Raw genomic sequence first — 18,044 nt, forward strand, 5'->3', positions numbered from 1 at the left:
ACATCGAAATAACAAATGTATGAAGACGGAAGGCTCGGGTCGTGACTGGACATGTACACATTGTTAGCTTTCGCGTGACGTCGACTTACGTTTGTAATACCTCCATGAACGGCACACTCTAGGAAGAGGTATATGTCCGGGTCGGTCACAAGTTCAAGACGAACACCGGTTTTAATTAATAGTGCATCCCATGCGAGCGAGGGAGCGGTAATGTAATGTGCGGGATCAAGCGAATAATGCTGTAGGCAAACGAAACGGAAAGACTCGAATATATCGGCCAGCAAACAAGTATCCACCTTAAGATAACTAAGTGCGTACTCTTTCAGTGTGGTACAATAGAATACGTCCCAAGACATTTGAGCGTGAGTATAGTCCAGATCACTCACGTCCGTGCCACTCATTACGTTATGGAACGCATCCTTTGGTGGTAGCGAGGCAGTCTGCAAATGTCCACTAGACTTAACAAAGTCATAGGGAAACACACCTTTACGCGTAGCTAACTGAAACTGTGCATCATCTGGAAACATTGAACGGGTGAGTTTCAACTGATCAGGCGTGAGATTGTCAGCGAGAGTTTCCAGAGATGAATTTAAAAAGTTAAGTGAATCAATAAAGCGAAGACGCACAGCGCGCACGCCTCCTTGCGCATTATCTGAGACGGGTATGTATTTAGTAATACATTTGTTACGCCTAATACTTTGACCTCGCCGGGATTCTCCACAACAAAGGAACCGTCCGGCTGTGCAATCCGCCGCGAAACTAAATGCTTCATTAAAAAGTGGGCATCATAATTTTGCAAATTATGGAATACCGCGACAAGCTGTTTCTTTTGCATCCTGAAAGCCAGGTTGCATTTCGAATGGGCATAACCACGTATTTCACCAGTCAAATGGCAGTGATCGAGCACCTTCTGCCCAGCCAATACCTTCTTACAGATATGGCAATGTGTTTGACTCGCAAGCCTTGCAGAGACGGCTGGAGTCGGCGTCTTAATAGGAATGGTCTTTGAATATATATCACATACCCACTTTGTCATTGAAACTAATTCGGCGACCATTTCAGCAATACAATTATCACCCTCGAATTGCACATACCTGGTCAAAGAGCTATCGTATCCACACACTAACAAAATGCTGCATGCGTATGGTACATGTTCGTTTACCCGAGTGGTATTAGATGTCTCATCACCGGGTAAACAGGTGGATATCGGCTTAAGGTATGACTCGGTGTCACAGTACGCAATAAAGCCGAGGCGATCCTGTTTTGCAATATTCGTAAACTGTAAATATTTGTTCTCCTCTGTAGGGAAACAGGAACGCACTGCTTGATGCTGGCTGCAGAGAATAGTGTGTGAAGTTAACCTGTCTTCACTTGTAAAGTATTGAAGACAGCGCTCGCAAATCCATTTCTTACGATTAGAACTTGACAGTTGGGAACGTAATAATCTGGACAGACTCTTAATTGTTACAAAGTGTAGGTGCTCTGCCGCGCCACTAGAACGAATCGCTAAAATATTTACATGTCTCGCTCTTCGCTCAGAGGATACGCGAAGAGGCTGGATAGAGGATACAGATTTGCCACTAAAACATTCATCAACAATACTACCCTTACTGTCTACGCAAGCATAAACGTTAACGGAAATATTATTGTTCCTCTCGAATGTCTTAATCTGATGGAGAGTAGACGGGAAACTCAAACCAGACGTATTGAAAGCCACAAGTGGATCCGGATACGAACTGGCTCGGCTAACATTGCCTTCCGCCGGCATCACACCTGCCATAACGGCATACAGAAAGCATTGCTGCTCGGGACATTCAATATTGACACAAGCTTTCCTATTGGATAAAAACGTTGGTAATTTCGTGTGCAGCGCGCCAACGGTGAAAGCCCTATAGCTTGAAACATGTACATCCATGTTAATCATTCGCTGTAGAGCCCACCCACTGCCACGGGCAGCAAATTCGCTAACGTTCCTATTGATTTCCGGAATGAATTCTGAATCGTAGACTTCCCCTACCTCATCAGAGAGAATTACCGCGGCTGAGTGTGTTGTAAAATGAAATGTCTCACTCTCGCCTCCCTCCACAGATTCCTTAACAAATGAAGCCGAGAGTGAAATGTAGACTTTAAAAGGGCGTACCAAGACGGAAGTTAAGGCCAGAAAGGGAACCTTACATCTCTGTAGAAACCGGTCCAAATCGGGATCAATAGACTCAACATCATTTCCGATCCGAAAGTCCACTATCCAGTTAGCAAAAGCGGAGTCCAAGATAACACTCTCCAGGGGAGGCAAGTCGCCAGCTTCACGCGGCTCCACCCCGGACGCCCGCGCGCTGTCGCGAGTGCCCGACGTGGAAGCCTCACTGGGACGGGGTCGCTTCGCCTCAGGGGGAGTAGACATGGTGAGGAGGGGATAGATGGGAAGTTACGTTCAGCGGTACAAATAATGTTCTGGAAACATAAAATAAACATTTGTTATTATTAAAGGAAAGGGTCTTGAGTGAAGCCCTTAAGCGTGACTGAGCGCAAACTATATGTCGCCGTAAACATGACTGAGCGACTGTGAACTTGTTACTCTGCGCGCGCCGTAACCGCGACTGAGCGCACCCCCCTCCGCTCCGTGTTGTCATGACAACGAGCCTATCCCCGCCCCACAGTTGGGGAGGGGAGCCCGCACCGCGGTCGGGGAAGGAGTCCGCACCGCAGTCGGGGAGGGAGTCCGCCCAGCCGGCAGTCGGGGAGGGGAGCCTTCCCAGCCCAGCCAGCGGGAGGGACCGTGTAGAGACGTAGAATTAACACTAGCGGAGGAGACTTACCTCACGTAGCATGCGCCGACATCAAATGCAAGCAATCGCCTCCCGACGGCGGTATTTATACATGCCCAGCTAGGTCAGTCCGGGTTGGACACACTTTCACCACACATACGTCACACGAACGTTTTCTGTCTTAAGACAAAATTTAGTGTGAACACATTAGTTGTTTGCAAGGTCATTGCAAGGTCCCGAGTAAACACATTAGTGTGGTTTGCAAGGTCATTGTAAGGTCACGAGTAAACACATTAGTGTGGTTTGCAAGGTCAAGTGTGAAGACATTAGTTATTTATTTAATTAGCAAGGTCACGAGTAAACACATTAGTGAGGTTGTCAGGGTCAAGTAGAAAGAAAAATACATCGAGACATTTTTTTTATGTTTTTAATAGCCCACACCCGTTGGAATAGAGTTACAAACTTGTTACATTGAAAACAATTTACGTATAAAGATATTACACCGAAGACAATAATACGTATAAACAATTTTACGTATAAAGTTATTACACTGAAGACAATGTTGACGTATAAAATAATACAAAACAATAATACGTATAAAATAATACAAAACGTGAAAACAATTTACGTATAAAGATATTACGCATAAATGATATTACGTATAAAATAAAAGTTATGTATAAAATAAATTATATTTTCTTTAAAAGGTCTGTAAGTACTTTGCGCAGTGCGGTTCTGGCAATGTCTAACACTCTTTCGTCACTGCTCACCGCTGGACCCAGGTCGCCCTCATACAGGCCCCGCGCTCTGCGGGCGGAAGGGCGGCGTCGGCGTCTCGGCTCTACCGGCGGTGAAGTCTGGCTGCAGGCGGGCAATGGCGGCTGCGTCTCGAAGGCGTGTGCGTAGACCTCTGCACTTGTTGCGGGTAGAGTTGTATCGGTGCGTAGCATACTAACGCAGCACTCGCCGAAGCCGGGGCAGGGAATCACTTCTAGAGGCAGGTCTTCCGGTCTTGGGTTGTGTATATGTTTCGAGTGCACGGTAGTCACATTCTTCCGTAACATGTCTCAATGCGCCCTGACTCCACTCGCTATACTCTACACTGCCTACGCTTGGAGTTACATCTGGATACGTGTTCCGGGGATTAAAGCTAGCCATCTTTACACCGTCACTGTTTCTGCACGACTGTTCATGCACGGACCTGCGGGTCTATTTAAAACAATATTTACCAGATGAATAATTAAATGTATTATGCAATCACGGCATTCGGAACAGTTCATTGCATGATCTGTTACTTGGGTATTTAGATACGAAGACATTGGGATGTTGTTTACTCTGGACCACCGAGCTATATTTATACCGACATCTCGCCGCTTGCGGTGACCTTGAGGTCTACCCCTCCTCTGACATTTCCGCCTTATCATTGCTCTCGGCAATGTTTTCAATCATCCATGCTCTGAGCAGCGCTGCGTTGTGGCGCGACGATACCGTTCTTGTGCCTCTGCGGTTGTTGCTGTACGTTTTATCTAATAACTTTAATGATGGGCAGCCATATTCACTTTGAACGTCCACTATGCGCACATGTTTGCGACAATGTTTAGCTAGCCAACGTTTCTGTTCGGCTCCGGCGACCATTATAGTTCCACTCAGGTGTGCCGTTAATATGTTTGGCAGGCTTGTGTAGGGAAATATTCCGTCTTCCCATTTCAGATTGTGGAAGGTGTTGGTGAGCCACGTGTTTGTTTGTTGATGTTTGCTAATTAAATGTTCCCACGCAAATGGTTGTTTAAACGAGCGCGTAATCACGTTCCCTTCAGAGTCTGCGATGCTAACTTCCTTAACGATAAACCCGTGCTGTGAGAAGAAGCCTTGGAGGTTAACACACTTCGCCATGGCGGCTGAGACACGACTGAACATACATCGCGTTTAGCTCATTATTTTAATACTCTGATCCCTCGGGTTGTACGATACTAATCTATCGTGTAGAATAATTGCGTATGCCTGTGTTAGCGGCGGTATATTGTTTGCTGCGGTAATGTCTATTTTACAATCTATGACGGTTGAGGTCAGTTTTTCGTTTTGACGTGACACGTCGAATACAAAGAGAGGGGCCTTATCTTTAAATCTCTCCGGGTCAATTAGAGGCGTATTTAGTCTACCGTAGTAGCTCGCTTGAAAGTCCGAGTACATATTATATGCAAGTAGGTAGTAACCATTCGTAAAGTTTATTGCTAGGTCCGAATATGGATACGCCTCGGAATTAAGATAGACCTTGATATTTTGTAAATTACAATGGTCGAATTTAGATTTGTTTGCGGCTAGAACATTATGCCTGCCGGTTTGAAATGCCACTATTATATAACAAGGGCGTTCGCTGGAGAAACTAGATTTTACAGCCCAACTGACGCTCTGTGATGGTGGTAAACTCGGGTAAACTTCTACTCCCCACGATCTGAAAGCCATATCTATGTCGCGGCCTTTTTCAATCATTTTCAACAGCAGTGTGCGCTGGGCGGGGCTTACTGTTACATGCGGAACAAGCCAGTCGATAGATTGCAAACTTAGTGTCACTTGCTGTGGCTGATCGCTTGTGTCCATTATAGCGTTAATATAACTGTTTGCGGTGATTATAACGAGCGTTTGTTTACAATTTATTAATATTTGTTTATAGTCTTCTGCAAAGCCTAGCAACTGGTTCAACGGAACGCATATTTCAAACTCGCCTTGCGCTGTAAGTGGTAAATTGTAGTCGCCGTCCGGACACCATCCCGCCATCTTACTTACAGCTTTTTCATCACGCGTGCGCGATAAATAATTTTTCACAGTTGTCACAATTCCAACTTCACGTACCTCGTCGATTGTCACGCCGTTAAGTTCGAATGATATTCGATTTATCATATGCAGTATACCATTGTTTACGATTTTTGCATTGTCTGGTTTCTGCCCGTTTGGTTTCGTGAATGCACCGCGAATTCGCAGAAACGATTTAGCAATGTGCGTATACACGTCAGAGTTTTGTATTGCTATAACTATCTCGGAGCTTGGCTCGTACGGTCCCGCAATGTATGGTTTGTACGTGTGCATTTCACATTTTGAGACTGCATCGTCAAACTGCGGTGATTGTTGCACATCGAGTATACTATATTCCATTTGGAAATACTTTGAAACCTAATTTTTCTAGGAACCTCACGTTGGCAGGTGTTAACCGCTTGATGTTTGCTTTCGTACTGGCTCTATGCTTGCTCACCCCCGCCCCTTTATGCAAACCAAAGTATCTTACGCCCATACTTTTTTCAAATGTAAGCGTAGTGTAATCACCTCGTTTCTAAAGTTGATTAATTTACCGTTCTGGTCTACCACTCTAATAACCAACTCTCGTATTTGTTGCACGGTAACCGGACTGTAAATGAGTGTTTGAGGCGTATCACTGAGCTTATATCCTGGAGGAACGTTCGGGGAAAATTCGTGTATCGTACTGTTTGGTTTTCCATTAAGGAAGCTGTGGCCAATAATATTCGCCGTGATTCTAATCACATTTACCGGCATCACGTTTACGGGTTGGGTCGACTCGTGAATTTTATTCGCCTCGTAGACTTCCGGTTCGAATCCAAGTATCGGGGCTAGGGAACAGTCGCCAGTGCAGTCGATTTGTGCATTGCTGTGCAATATGCATTGTAGAGTGTTTGGATTACCTTTCAACGAAAACATTACGTCTGTGGGTAGGTGTTGTTTAATATACGTTTCAATGTCTAAGACTTCGTAGGAACCTATTGGTAATTTAATTTCTCGCGTCATCTCTTCGTTCTTCAGCTTATACCTAAACATTCTGTTGTTTTCGTCCACGTTCGGGATGGAATTGTATATTGTAAAATCCACGAGAGCGAGCTGCCATAACCCGTCACTTACGTCGATCGGTGGGAAGTGTGTTGAACACAGTTCCGATGTGTTTCCACTTAGTATTAGCGTGATGGACATGTTCTTTCGAAGCCGGTTCTCTTATATACCGAGATGAGAAACTTTATGCACAAGTGTCCGCAGTTGAATGAGTTTAACTTTTGCTGTCTATCGTAATTATATGTTATTTTGCAGCCTCTCAGGTATCGCTGCATTTCTAAAGGGGGCGGCAGGTCTCCAAAACTATCGTAGTACCGAACCGTACGACCGACCTTGGCATACGCTACCCAATGCGTTCCGGGCCCCTTACTCGTATCTAAATTAATAATACCGCTCTCGTTGTGATACGGTTTTGTGGGTAATTTATCCTTCATAAACACATTTCTAAAATGTGGAATTTTTAATTTCCTAATTGCTGTCTTTATGTCTGTGGTGGTAAGGGCTCGCTTTGGCAGGTTACTCAGTATCCTCATTTACTTTTCCCGCCCCTCTTCCTTCTTCTCCGCTTGACCCCTCCCCCTGACTTTGGGTAGGGACGCAGGTATAGGCCCGAACCGTTTTTTGCAAGCGCCCGCATTTTACTATTGTGCTGTGCGTTGTTTACGGTCTTGGCTATACCCGCCGCTCCGCCAATCAGGCTGCCTAGCGCTGCCAGCGCTGGGAAAATGAAAGGTAGTAGCCCGCCTTTTTTCGCGCGGTTTTTCTTTGTTGAAACACCGCCGCCAATCTTACGTTTTACTCTCATTATCTTATTGACTCCCCACGCTGCAATCTTTTAACCGAATTTCGTTGCGGGATTCTTTGCTATTTGTGCGGCTTGGTTCGCTAATATACCGTCGGCTATATGTCTGTCACTTTGGTTATTACTTTTAGAATAGCTAATATCGTGGAGACGACACGCCTCGTCAAGGGAGTTGACTCCTGTATCGCCGCGTGCTAGCCTCTTGGCGAGTTTCGTTCCCGGACCGCAGAAATTATATCCTGGCAGATGTACTTCTACTGGCAGCTTGTTAATAACAGAGTTTATTATTCCTCCACCTCTTTGTACCTTCTTTCGTGTACAACGCATAACACTATACAGATTCCAGTTGGTATAAGTACGCTGTTTTTATAGTTTTTTGTTTAGTTGCGTAATGGAAGTAGTGCCACAGCGCGAGTCGCTGCCTGTGCGGCTTACACAGGCTGATGAAGCCAGTGCTCGCGAGTCGCGGCATGGTTCTTTATTACCGTCGACAATACGATGTTTAATTGTCGGTCCATCCGAATGCGGAAAAACGTGTGTCCTACTCAGTTTACTCGAGGAACCGAACGGTCTTCGGTTCGAGAATGTGTATCTATATTCAAAATCGCTGCACCAACCAAAGTATAAATGGCTGGCTACGGTTCTTAGAGCGGTGGAAGGTTTAGGATTTTTCCTGTATACAGAAAATGCTGATGTGGTACCTCCTAGCGAGGCCAGGGCCAATTCCGTGTTTGTGTTTGACGATATAATGTGTGAGAAACAAGGAATCATACAACAGTATTTTTCTATGGGTCGACACGCACATGTTGATTGTTTTTACCTAGGTCAAACTTATGGCAGAATACCTAAACATTTGCTTCGTGATAATGCGAATGTTATCGTGCTTTTCCGCATGGATATGCTTAATTTGCGACATGCCTACGATGATCATGTAAACAGTGATATGGAGTTTCGCGCGTTTAAGGATATGTGCTTCTTGTGTTGGAAAAATGAACATGGTTTTCTTGTTATCGTAAAGGATTATCCTTTACTTAATGGCAGGTATCATTGTGGTTTTGATCATTTTATTGTTGCGAGTCATTGAAGGATGTCCTACAGCGTATCAAAGTTTGGAGGTGGTCCTCTGAAACGTCAGCTTGACTCGTGTATATCTCGCGATCTTGATGGGAATTGCGATTTGGGCGGAAAACGTTTAAAGCGTGTGGGTATGCCAAAGGATGCTGGGGATGGCGCGAGTAAACAATATATCGACTCTGTCGCGAGTGTAATCACTCGCACGGTGACGGAGGAGCTGTTGCGTCGGTTTACGGAGCTCAATTCATCGTTAGTCAATGTACGGGATGTGCAGGTTGGTATTATCGAGTTTTTACGTAATATGGAGTTGAAGGAGCAGCGGTCTGTGGACCAAATCAATTCTCGTCATTCGGTACTGCCAACAAAGTTGGGTGATATGTATGTTACTTTGTTGGAGAATAAACTCGATCTATTTGAGAATACAATTATAGAAAAGGTAAACGGTATATTGGCGAAACTGATATTGAAACTTACCGCTAGTGGCGCTGACATTTCGCAACGTGTTTCTCAATTGGCTCGTACTATTGGTGTTGTTAAGAATGGTGTTGATGGATTGGTTTCTGCATCGACTGCGAGGCCTGTTGCTAAGCGGCCCACACCTCCGAGACCGCCTCCTAAAACTTAGACATTTTGTATATAAAAAGGCTTTATGCTGTATGGTTATCTTCAGTCATGTCTGCCGAGGCAAACACTTTAGATCATGTCATACGGAACATACGTGCCAAATATATTTTGGCTAAGCGAGCGCGAATGGAGAGGGATGCGATTAATCAGGAAATGTTCAAGTCTGTTAATTCGCGTTTGGATAGTCTTGGACAGTCGTTTGTGATCCCGCAACGTGATATTGTTCCGAAACAAGAGTCTTCAGAGGTGAAGCCGGAACCGGTAATGAGTGATGGTTATGATTCTGACACTAGTATACGTCGCAATGTTATGAATGATTCATTGGGTGAATTACAGTCTTACGTACGGAGCTATAACCTTCGCTCGGGTGATGGGACCTACGGTCTCTATAAACGCAACAACCATTGGTTCTTAGGGGATACAGAAGTATATTTTCACGATAATAATTTAATTCGCGTCAACGAAGAATTGATACAGCCTGCTCCCGGCTTATTCGAATTATTGTTCCGCCGAGTGCCGCACACCTACTCCGATTCTGCCTTAAAACAATACGGACATTTACTAGATATTACAAATGCTTATTATAAAAGGAATGATCCTACGACAAAACGTTATAAAAGCGAAACGAATGCAAAGTTTGATATCATTAAAGGATTGTTTCCGAATATTGACTCATCTCAGCGAGGAAGTGGCTTGTTACAAAAAACATTGGATTTACAACGCACAAAGCAATTTATCTATTGGGACAACCCGAACCAACTTATTGCTCGCCTCAGATTACTAATGGCTTCGCAAGCTGCTGGCCATACCGGACATAGCAACGAGGTGATATCTATTCTTGAAGAGTTGAAGGAAGCTGGATATATCGTAAAATGAGTGTCGCACAACGTGGGATTTCTAATGAACTGCATCGCGGTGTTCGCAGAATTTTTCCTCGTAGACCTGTGTTGACATATGGACTTCGCGATTTATTACAGATTGATTTGGTGGAGATGATTCCGTACAGCAGGATAAATAGCGGTTTCAAGTACATCCTTACTGCTATAGATGTTTATAGCAAACGTGTTTATGCGGTTCCAGTTAAACGAAAGACGGGAATATTAGTCACCGCGGCCATGAAGAGTATTTTAAATGAGGCGGGAAGTTTTAAGAATATTCAAAGCGACGCTGGAGCGGAATTTTACAATAAACATTTTCAAGCCTTAATGCAAAAGTATGCAATTAATCAATACTCTAGTTATAGCGAAGTCAAGGCGTCTGTTGTAGAACGTTTTAATAGGACTTTAAAGGATATGCTTTACCGTGAGTTCTCGGCGCAAGGAAATTATAAGTGGCTTACACTTTTACCGAAATTACTTTCTGTCTACAATAATAGGTTCCACCGCACTATAGGCATGGCTCCGAATGCTGTGAGGGATAAATCTTTGCTACAAACAGTTTACAGATATGTTAAGAAAATAGATTCTAGACGGTTTAAGGCTCGCGTGGGTTCGTACGTACGTATATCACAACTCAAGACAGTGTTTGAGAAGGCTTTCAAACCGAGGTGGTCGCACGAAGTTTTCAGAGTGGTCAGGGTTATGAATATTTTTCCACGTGTGTTTCATTTGAGTGATTTGGATGGTAATGAAATTAAAGGCGGATTTTATGGTCCTGAGATTCAAGTAACTGCGTACCCCGATACTTATTTAGTGAATAAAATTCATAAAAAGTGTGGCGACCGTTTCCTAGTGTCGTGGAAAGGTTTTCCCGTTTCCGTAAAGACTTGGGTTAATTACCGTGATGTTATCCGGTAGGTTTCCCCCTCCGGCTTTGTTTTTCGGCCTCGCCACCGGTGTCCGGCATAACACCTTGCCCCCTGGGGCGTTCGCGGGCGAGATTGGTAGTGGAGATTTCATTTTCCCCCTCCGGCCACGCGCCTCTTCGGTCAACACTTTTTTGTCAACAAGTCATCGGCAGTCACCTTCCCCCCTCCGGCCACGCGCCGCATCGGTAAACACGTTCCTGGTCGCACGAGCGAGGTTTCCAGCACAGCGTTTGTAACTCGACGTACATTAATGCTTATCACATTGGCCGAGAGCCATTTACTACAAAGTGTTTGTATATATGTTATTACATTTAAATATGTTTATACATTGTTTACGCAATATTATGTATTTTAACTATGTTTATTTTACTCAAAGTATTAGTAACTATGCTTATTGCTTGGCGTGTTGCACACACACTGTTGTTTTTAAAGACATTATTATGCTTATAATTGCGCAGTTTACGAGTGATGCTCCAGCAGGCAACATCTTGCTCTCTCTGCGCGGGATTTTTGAGGTTATGTTTGTTTTAGTCATAGCTAATATGGTGGGGCCTTTAAGCATGGTGGTTTGCTTTTCGAAAGTTAACTGTTTAGGCATATCTAGTATGGCGGGTATTTTTTTTTTAATTTAAGCATAGCGATATTTTATTTATTTTCGAAATTTCAATATGGTGATTAAGCATACTTGGAGTGGGGGGTTGTAGACGTTTATTTTCGAATGCATCATGGCGGGTTAAGCATATTTAGATATGACGGTTGTGGAGTGGTGGGGGGTTTATAGACGTATTTTTTTAAGACATGGCGGTTAAGCATAATGGTGGGGGGTTTGCTTTAAGCATACATCGTAGCGGTTTAAGCATACAACATGGCGGCGGTTGTGGAGTGGCGGGGCTTTTAAACATATTTTTTGTCATTTAAACATGGCGGTTTAAGCATATATTATGGCAGGTATTTTAAGCATAGCGGTTTAGGCATAGCTAGTATGGCGGGGGTTTCTTTTAGGCATACTTGGGTGGAGGTGGGTGTGGGTTTATATACATATTTATTTTTCGTAATTTAGACTTAGCGGTATTTTATTTATTTTCGAATACAACATGGCGGGTTAAGCATATTTTTTTAAACAATATGGTGGTTGTGGAGTGGTGGGGGTGGGGGGCGGTTTTATAGATATATATATTTTTTTTCGTGATTTAGGCATTGTTTTTTTCGGAATTTAAAGACATAGCTTCTTTTAGGCATAGCTTCTTTAAGGCATATGTTCGTTATTTATTTCCCCAAACTTCATATGGCCCCGTGGTCTAGTGGTCTAGGCGTTCGCCTCGTGACCACGACGTTGGTGCGTCCCCGGGATCGAATCCACCCAGCGCCCAGGTTTTTTTGTATACAATTGCCACATTCGGAGCGACGGTGGCGCTCTCCGGTAACTAAAGGCTGAACTGAGATGGCGGTCTTTCGGCGCGCCCTGGTAACCGATGTCAACAACAATGGCGGCCCCCACGTGATAAGATGGCGGCGCCCATGAAACAAGATGGCGGCGCCCAGGCTGTTACTGGCGCTGTGTTTACATTTCTATGTTTACATCTGTCCCAGAAGCAGCTTACTCTCCCTACTATTAATATTAAAAGAGTGACATATTTTTAATTATATAATCTTGATTTTTGAAATAAATGCTTTTTTTTTTTTTTTTGGATGAGGTTGTACTAACTAGCGAAATGATTTTTTTTCCGTATATAAACTACCGCGTTATTATTTTCCTGCATAGTATTTTGTTAGTACAATATAGTACACAATATATAGTGCACAAAATAATTTATTACGGTTGTGGCAAACAACAGTTAACTGGTGTCACTGCTACAAACTTTTAACATTATTTAGCCAAACTTGTGTTGTGAATGTATTTCACTGAAATAAATAATAAAATCACTTCAGGCTATATAAAAAAAGATTGTCAAAATTAAATGCTATCGTAGCTTTCGTCCATTCGAAACCTAAATTGGGCGGAGACAAAACAAAATACAGAAAAAAAATTATTTTGTAATAAATGAGGCAATAAAATTAGTTATAGGTATCTAAATTCTTGTTTGATTTACTTGAATGGAAATAAATTTGCCATTAGAATCATCATTTGTTGATAACCGCCGTTCTAACAAAATGTAAAACACAGATTAACGTACATTTCCGTATACATAGCCTACTTTAGCAAAATATCTCCAGAGTGACGTCACAAATTGCTAGCCAGTGACAGAGAAAGGTGCGCAAAAGGATACCTATATAACTTCACGATGATTCACCCGTTATGTTCACAGTTGACAGAACAGAAGAACGAATGAATATCAAGCAATGATTTGTGTAACATTTTCTTAAGTGTTATGAGTACCTACGTAATAAATATTCTCGCAGAAACTGTACCTATGGTGTTATGTAGGCTGAAGTATCTAATTATTCAATTTTTTATTTATTAGAAAACAATTTGATCCGATTTCCGCATAGGTAGTTGAGAAGTGTAATTAGGATAAGAAATTTTATGCTCAATATTGTGCTAAAACAGATTAAGATAAATTGTAATTGGAACCGAATTAGGGGTCTATATGTAAAAATACAAATGTTTGTTAAGTGACACAATATTTCTGTAAACCTTTGTGTTCTGTACCATTACAAGAAGGAACAATCATATTTCTATACATTTGAGAATAATAACAGTAGTATTACAGAATTATTTTTATTTGGTTTCATATAGAACTTCTATAAGCACTCGAACTATGGTCAATGGACTGGGAATGTTGCGTTTAATGCCGATTATAATTTGTTGTGTTTGTTGCCAGCCAAACTTGTTTAACTATATGATGGAACCTTACACTTAATACGTGTGGTTTCCAAGTGATGTTATGTTCTCTGGATTATGTAATTACAGTTTCCCTTATACGAATGTACCGAACAAATATAAAGTGTTGTGGTGTACACCACCATGGAAATATAAGAAACCTCTTAGTTAACACTAGGAAAATAACAAATGCAAGTGACAAGTAGCTCATTTGACATTGAACAAGAGGATCGTTCCAAAGAGAGGTTGCACCCTCCTTCCTGAGCGAGCCTTTTGTGACGTTGCAAGTTGTTTCTTGTTTCATTACAAAGAAAAATTGAAAAAGTAAGCCATAAATTGCACCATTTTAAAACATATTTGCAACATTGCAAAAAATTGCTTGAATATCTTTCACACTTGGGGTTGGCTAATGACTAAATTTCGAATAAAATTTTCTATTTACTCATTGATATAACGTTACGTTAACCATACAAGCACATTTGTTGAAATGCAGCATGTACTTTGTATGGTGTACAATTAACAGCATCTTTCATGTACTTTATTTTAATAATTCTTGGGAATTTTTTTTCCAGAACTAATTAATATGTTCTCGCCCCTTAAATACAGGTAACGAGATGCTGGCCCGTTACCATCACATGCAAGGTCTCAATAGTATTTAAACAACATTATTCTAATGTATTGTTATTGAGGTGACTAGCGAATGAATGCAGCAGATTCCAAATTTTCAGAATTGTTTCCAGTAGACGCAGCGTCGCACTGCGTGGCTGCGACTGGTTGATAATCGCTGGCTCCTCTGTGACATTGTGGGCATTGGTGAATCAAGCTTGTCGTGAATGTCAGTGCGCTTGCAAACTGACTCCCCTGCTGCAGCTCATACACCGGTCGTCACTGGATTCTGATGTACTTTGTAATAATTAAGATAGTTTCTGAACCAGAACAGTTGATAAGCTACGGTCCTGAATCAAAAAAGGTAAATTTAAAATGTGTCGTAACTTTATCTTTGAGCCTCATTTAGAAAATGTTAACATACTCACCTTTCATTGTTAGGTATATATTTTGTTACACAATCCCGCATAACCCTGCAAGTTATAAAAATTCTTTCAATGTATGAATTTCCCAATTACATGCATATTGATAATGCCGAATGTGGACTTTATATATACACACATGCATACTTACAAATATATGTATTGTAATTGAAAGAAAATGTTTGCTTCAATGTCTCCCCTATAAATAATAAATGAATTATATGATTAAATATCCGTGTTCTTAGTGGATATAACTAGGAAAATCTGCATAATTTGTATGTATTTTGGTAGTTATTAAAAAAGTACAATTAAACTTACAATATTATGAATTGTCATACCTCTAATGTTAAATTTTACTCTTGTACAGATAGCACACTGTATCTAAGTAACATAATTAAGATGTCACAGTTATAATAATTAATACTTACTAATTTTATTCGACAATGTGTTACCGATTCATTTGTATTCTTGCAAATGGGTTATAAATTAAGTATAACTCCAGAGACGTACCAAATTAGGTTACCTTGAGAGACTCATGACGTCAGCGTGTATGGTTTATGTGTAAGGGAAAATTTATTCAAATACTGTGTATTAAAAAAGTGCATGACATGGTATATTATTGTTTTATTTTGAAACAATTAACCCCAATTATTGCGAAAAACATGGTATTGTACTTAAAAAATGTGTGAACTCTGGAGTGTATGAGAAATTATTTCCAGGCCGGCCGTCAAATCGTCCGGTTTTAGGATCGAGTATAACTGGCAACACTGCGACTATCGTCCCTTTTCTACGCGTGTCTAAAGCCAGCCAGGAGCGTGGAGAAACCCCCCTGAACAGCCTGACTCGAATGACAATTGAAATGTTTTCCTAACCTAAGTTAAACTAAGCTAAAGTGTGTGGGAAAGGGGCCAGTTTAAGATAGGACCTAGGCGTGTCTCAGGGCAAGCCCTATACATTAAAAAATATACACCAATTATTTAAGTTAAATACAAAGCGTCATATCTTGCCTTTAGGACCTTGTAGATGGATTTTTATATTTCAGTTTTAAACGGAGAAATAAAATGGTTTTTTCAGGGACTGTAATGGGCGGGTAAATCTATTGCCTGCGAGGAAAACAGGGCGCGCCATCTTGGTGCTGTCCGTCGGAATTAAAAGTGTCGGCCCAGACAAAAATTCTGAAAAGTATATTTTGTTAAGAAATGTTACAGCTTTCATTTAGTACATGGCTGATGTTCGGCCAATACTTGGTATGAGTCCTGGAGTCGTTTAAATATAATGCAAGTTTTTATAATATGTACATTTTATGACCTTATTTAATTTAAAGAATACTATAATAAATACTATTTTTTTTAAATACAAAGCATCATATCTTGCGTTTAGGACTTTGTAGTTAGATTTCTATATTTCAGTTTTAAACGGAGAAATAAAATGGTTTTTTTAAGGTCCTGTAATGGGCGGGTGAAGCTATTGCCTGCAAGGAAAACAGGGCGCGCGATCTTGTTGCTGTCCGTCGGCATTAAAAGTGTCGGCCCAGACAAAAATTATGATAAGTATATTTTGTTAAGTAAGGTGACAGCTTTCATTTGGTATATGGCTGATGTTCGGCCAATACTTGGTATGAGTACTGGAGTAGTTTTTATAAAATGCAAGTTTTTGAAATATGTACCTTCTTTGACCTTATATAATTTAAAGAATACTATTAATAAATACTATTTTTTTTTGATAAATACAATGCGTCATATCTTGCGTTTAGGACCTTGTAGTTGTATTTTTATATCTCAGTTTTTAACGGAGATATAAAATGGTTTTTTCAGGGCCTGTAATGGGCGGGTGAAGCTATTGCCTGCAAGGAAAACAGGGCGCGCGATCTTGTTGCTGTCCGTCGGCATTAAAAGTGTCGGCCCAGACAAAAATTATGATAAGTATATTTTGTTAAGAAATGTTACAGGTTTCATTTGGTACATGGCTGATGTTCGGCCAATACTTGGTATGAGTCCTGGAGTCGTTTAAATATAATGCAAGTTTTTATAATATGTACATTTTATGACCTTATTTAATTTAAAGAATACTATAATAAATACTATTTTTTTTAAATACAAAGCATCATATCTTGCGTTTAGGACTTTGTAGTTAGATTTCTATATTTCAGTTTTAAACGGAGAAATAAAATGGTTTTTTTAAGGTCCAATAATGGGCGGGTGAAGCTATTGCCTGCAAGGAAAACAGGGCGCGCGATCTTGTTGCTGTCCGTCGGCATTAAAAGTGTCGGCCCAGACAAAAATTATGATAAGTATATTTTGTTAAGTAAGGTGACAGCTTTCATTTGGTATATGGCTGATGTTCGGCCAATACTTGGTATGAGTACTGGAGTAGTTTTTATAAAATGCAAGTTTTTGAAATATGTACCTTCTTTGACCTTATATAATTTAAAGAATACTATTATTAAATACTATTTTTTTTTGATAAATACAATGCGTCATATCTTGCGTTTAGGACCTTGTAGTTGTATTTTTATATCTCAGTTTTTAACGGAGATATAAAATGGTTTTTTCAGGGCCTGTAATGGGCGGGTGAAGCTATTGCCTGCAAGGAAAACAGGGCGCGCGATCTTGTTGCTGTCCGTCGGCATTGTAAGTGTCGGCCCAGACAAAAATTATAATTAGTATATTTTGTAAGAAATGTTACAGCTTTCATTTGGTACATGGCTGATGTTCGGCCAATACTTGGTATGAGTCCTGGAGTCGTTTTTATAAAATGCAAGTTTTTGAAATATGTACCTTCTTGGACCTTAAATAATTGAAAGAATACTATTAATAAATACTATTTTTTTAGTTAAATAGAAAGCGTCATTTCTTGCTTTAAGGACCTTGTAGTTGGATTTCTATATTTCAGTTTTAAACGGAGAAATAAAATGGTTTTTTCAGGGCCTGTAATGGGCGGGTAAATTTATTGCCTGCAAGGAAAACTGGGCGCGCGATCTTGTTGCTGTCCGTCGGCGTTAAAAGTGTCGGCCCAGACAAAAATTATGATTAGTATATTTTGTTAAAAAAATGTTACAGCTTTCATTTGGTACATGGCTGATATTCGGCCAATACTTGGTATGAGTCCTAGAGTCGTTTTTATAAAATGCAAGTTTTTTAAATATGTACCTTCTTTGACCTTATATAATTTAAACAATACTATTAATTAATAATATTTATTTAGTTACATACAAAGCTTCATATCTTGCGTTTAGGACTTTGTAGTTAGTTTATATATTTCAGTTTAAACGGAGAAATAAAATGTTTTT

The sequence above is a fragment of the Bacillus rossius genome, chromosome 1, assembly GCF_032445375.1.
Source record: "Bacillus rossius redtenbacheri isolate Brsri chromosome 1, Brsri_v3, whole genome shotgun sequence".
In the NCBI taxonomy this organism is placed as follows: Eukaryota; Metazoa; Arthropoda; class Insecta; order Phasmatodea; family Bacillidae; genus Bacillus; species Bacillus rossius.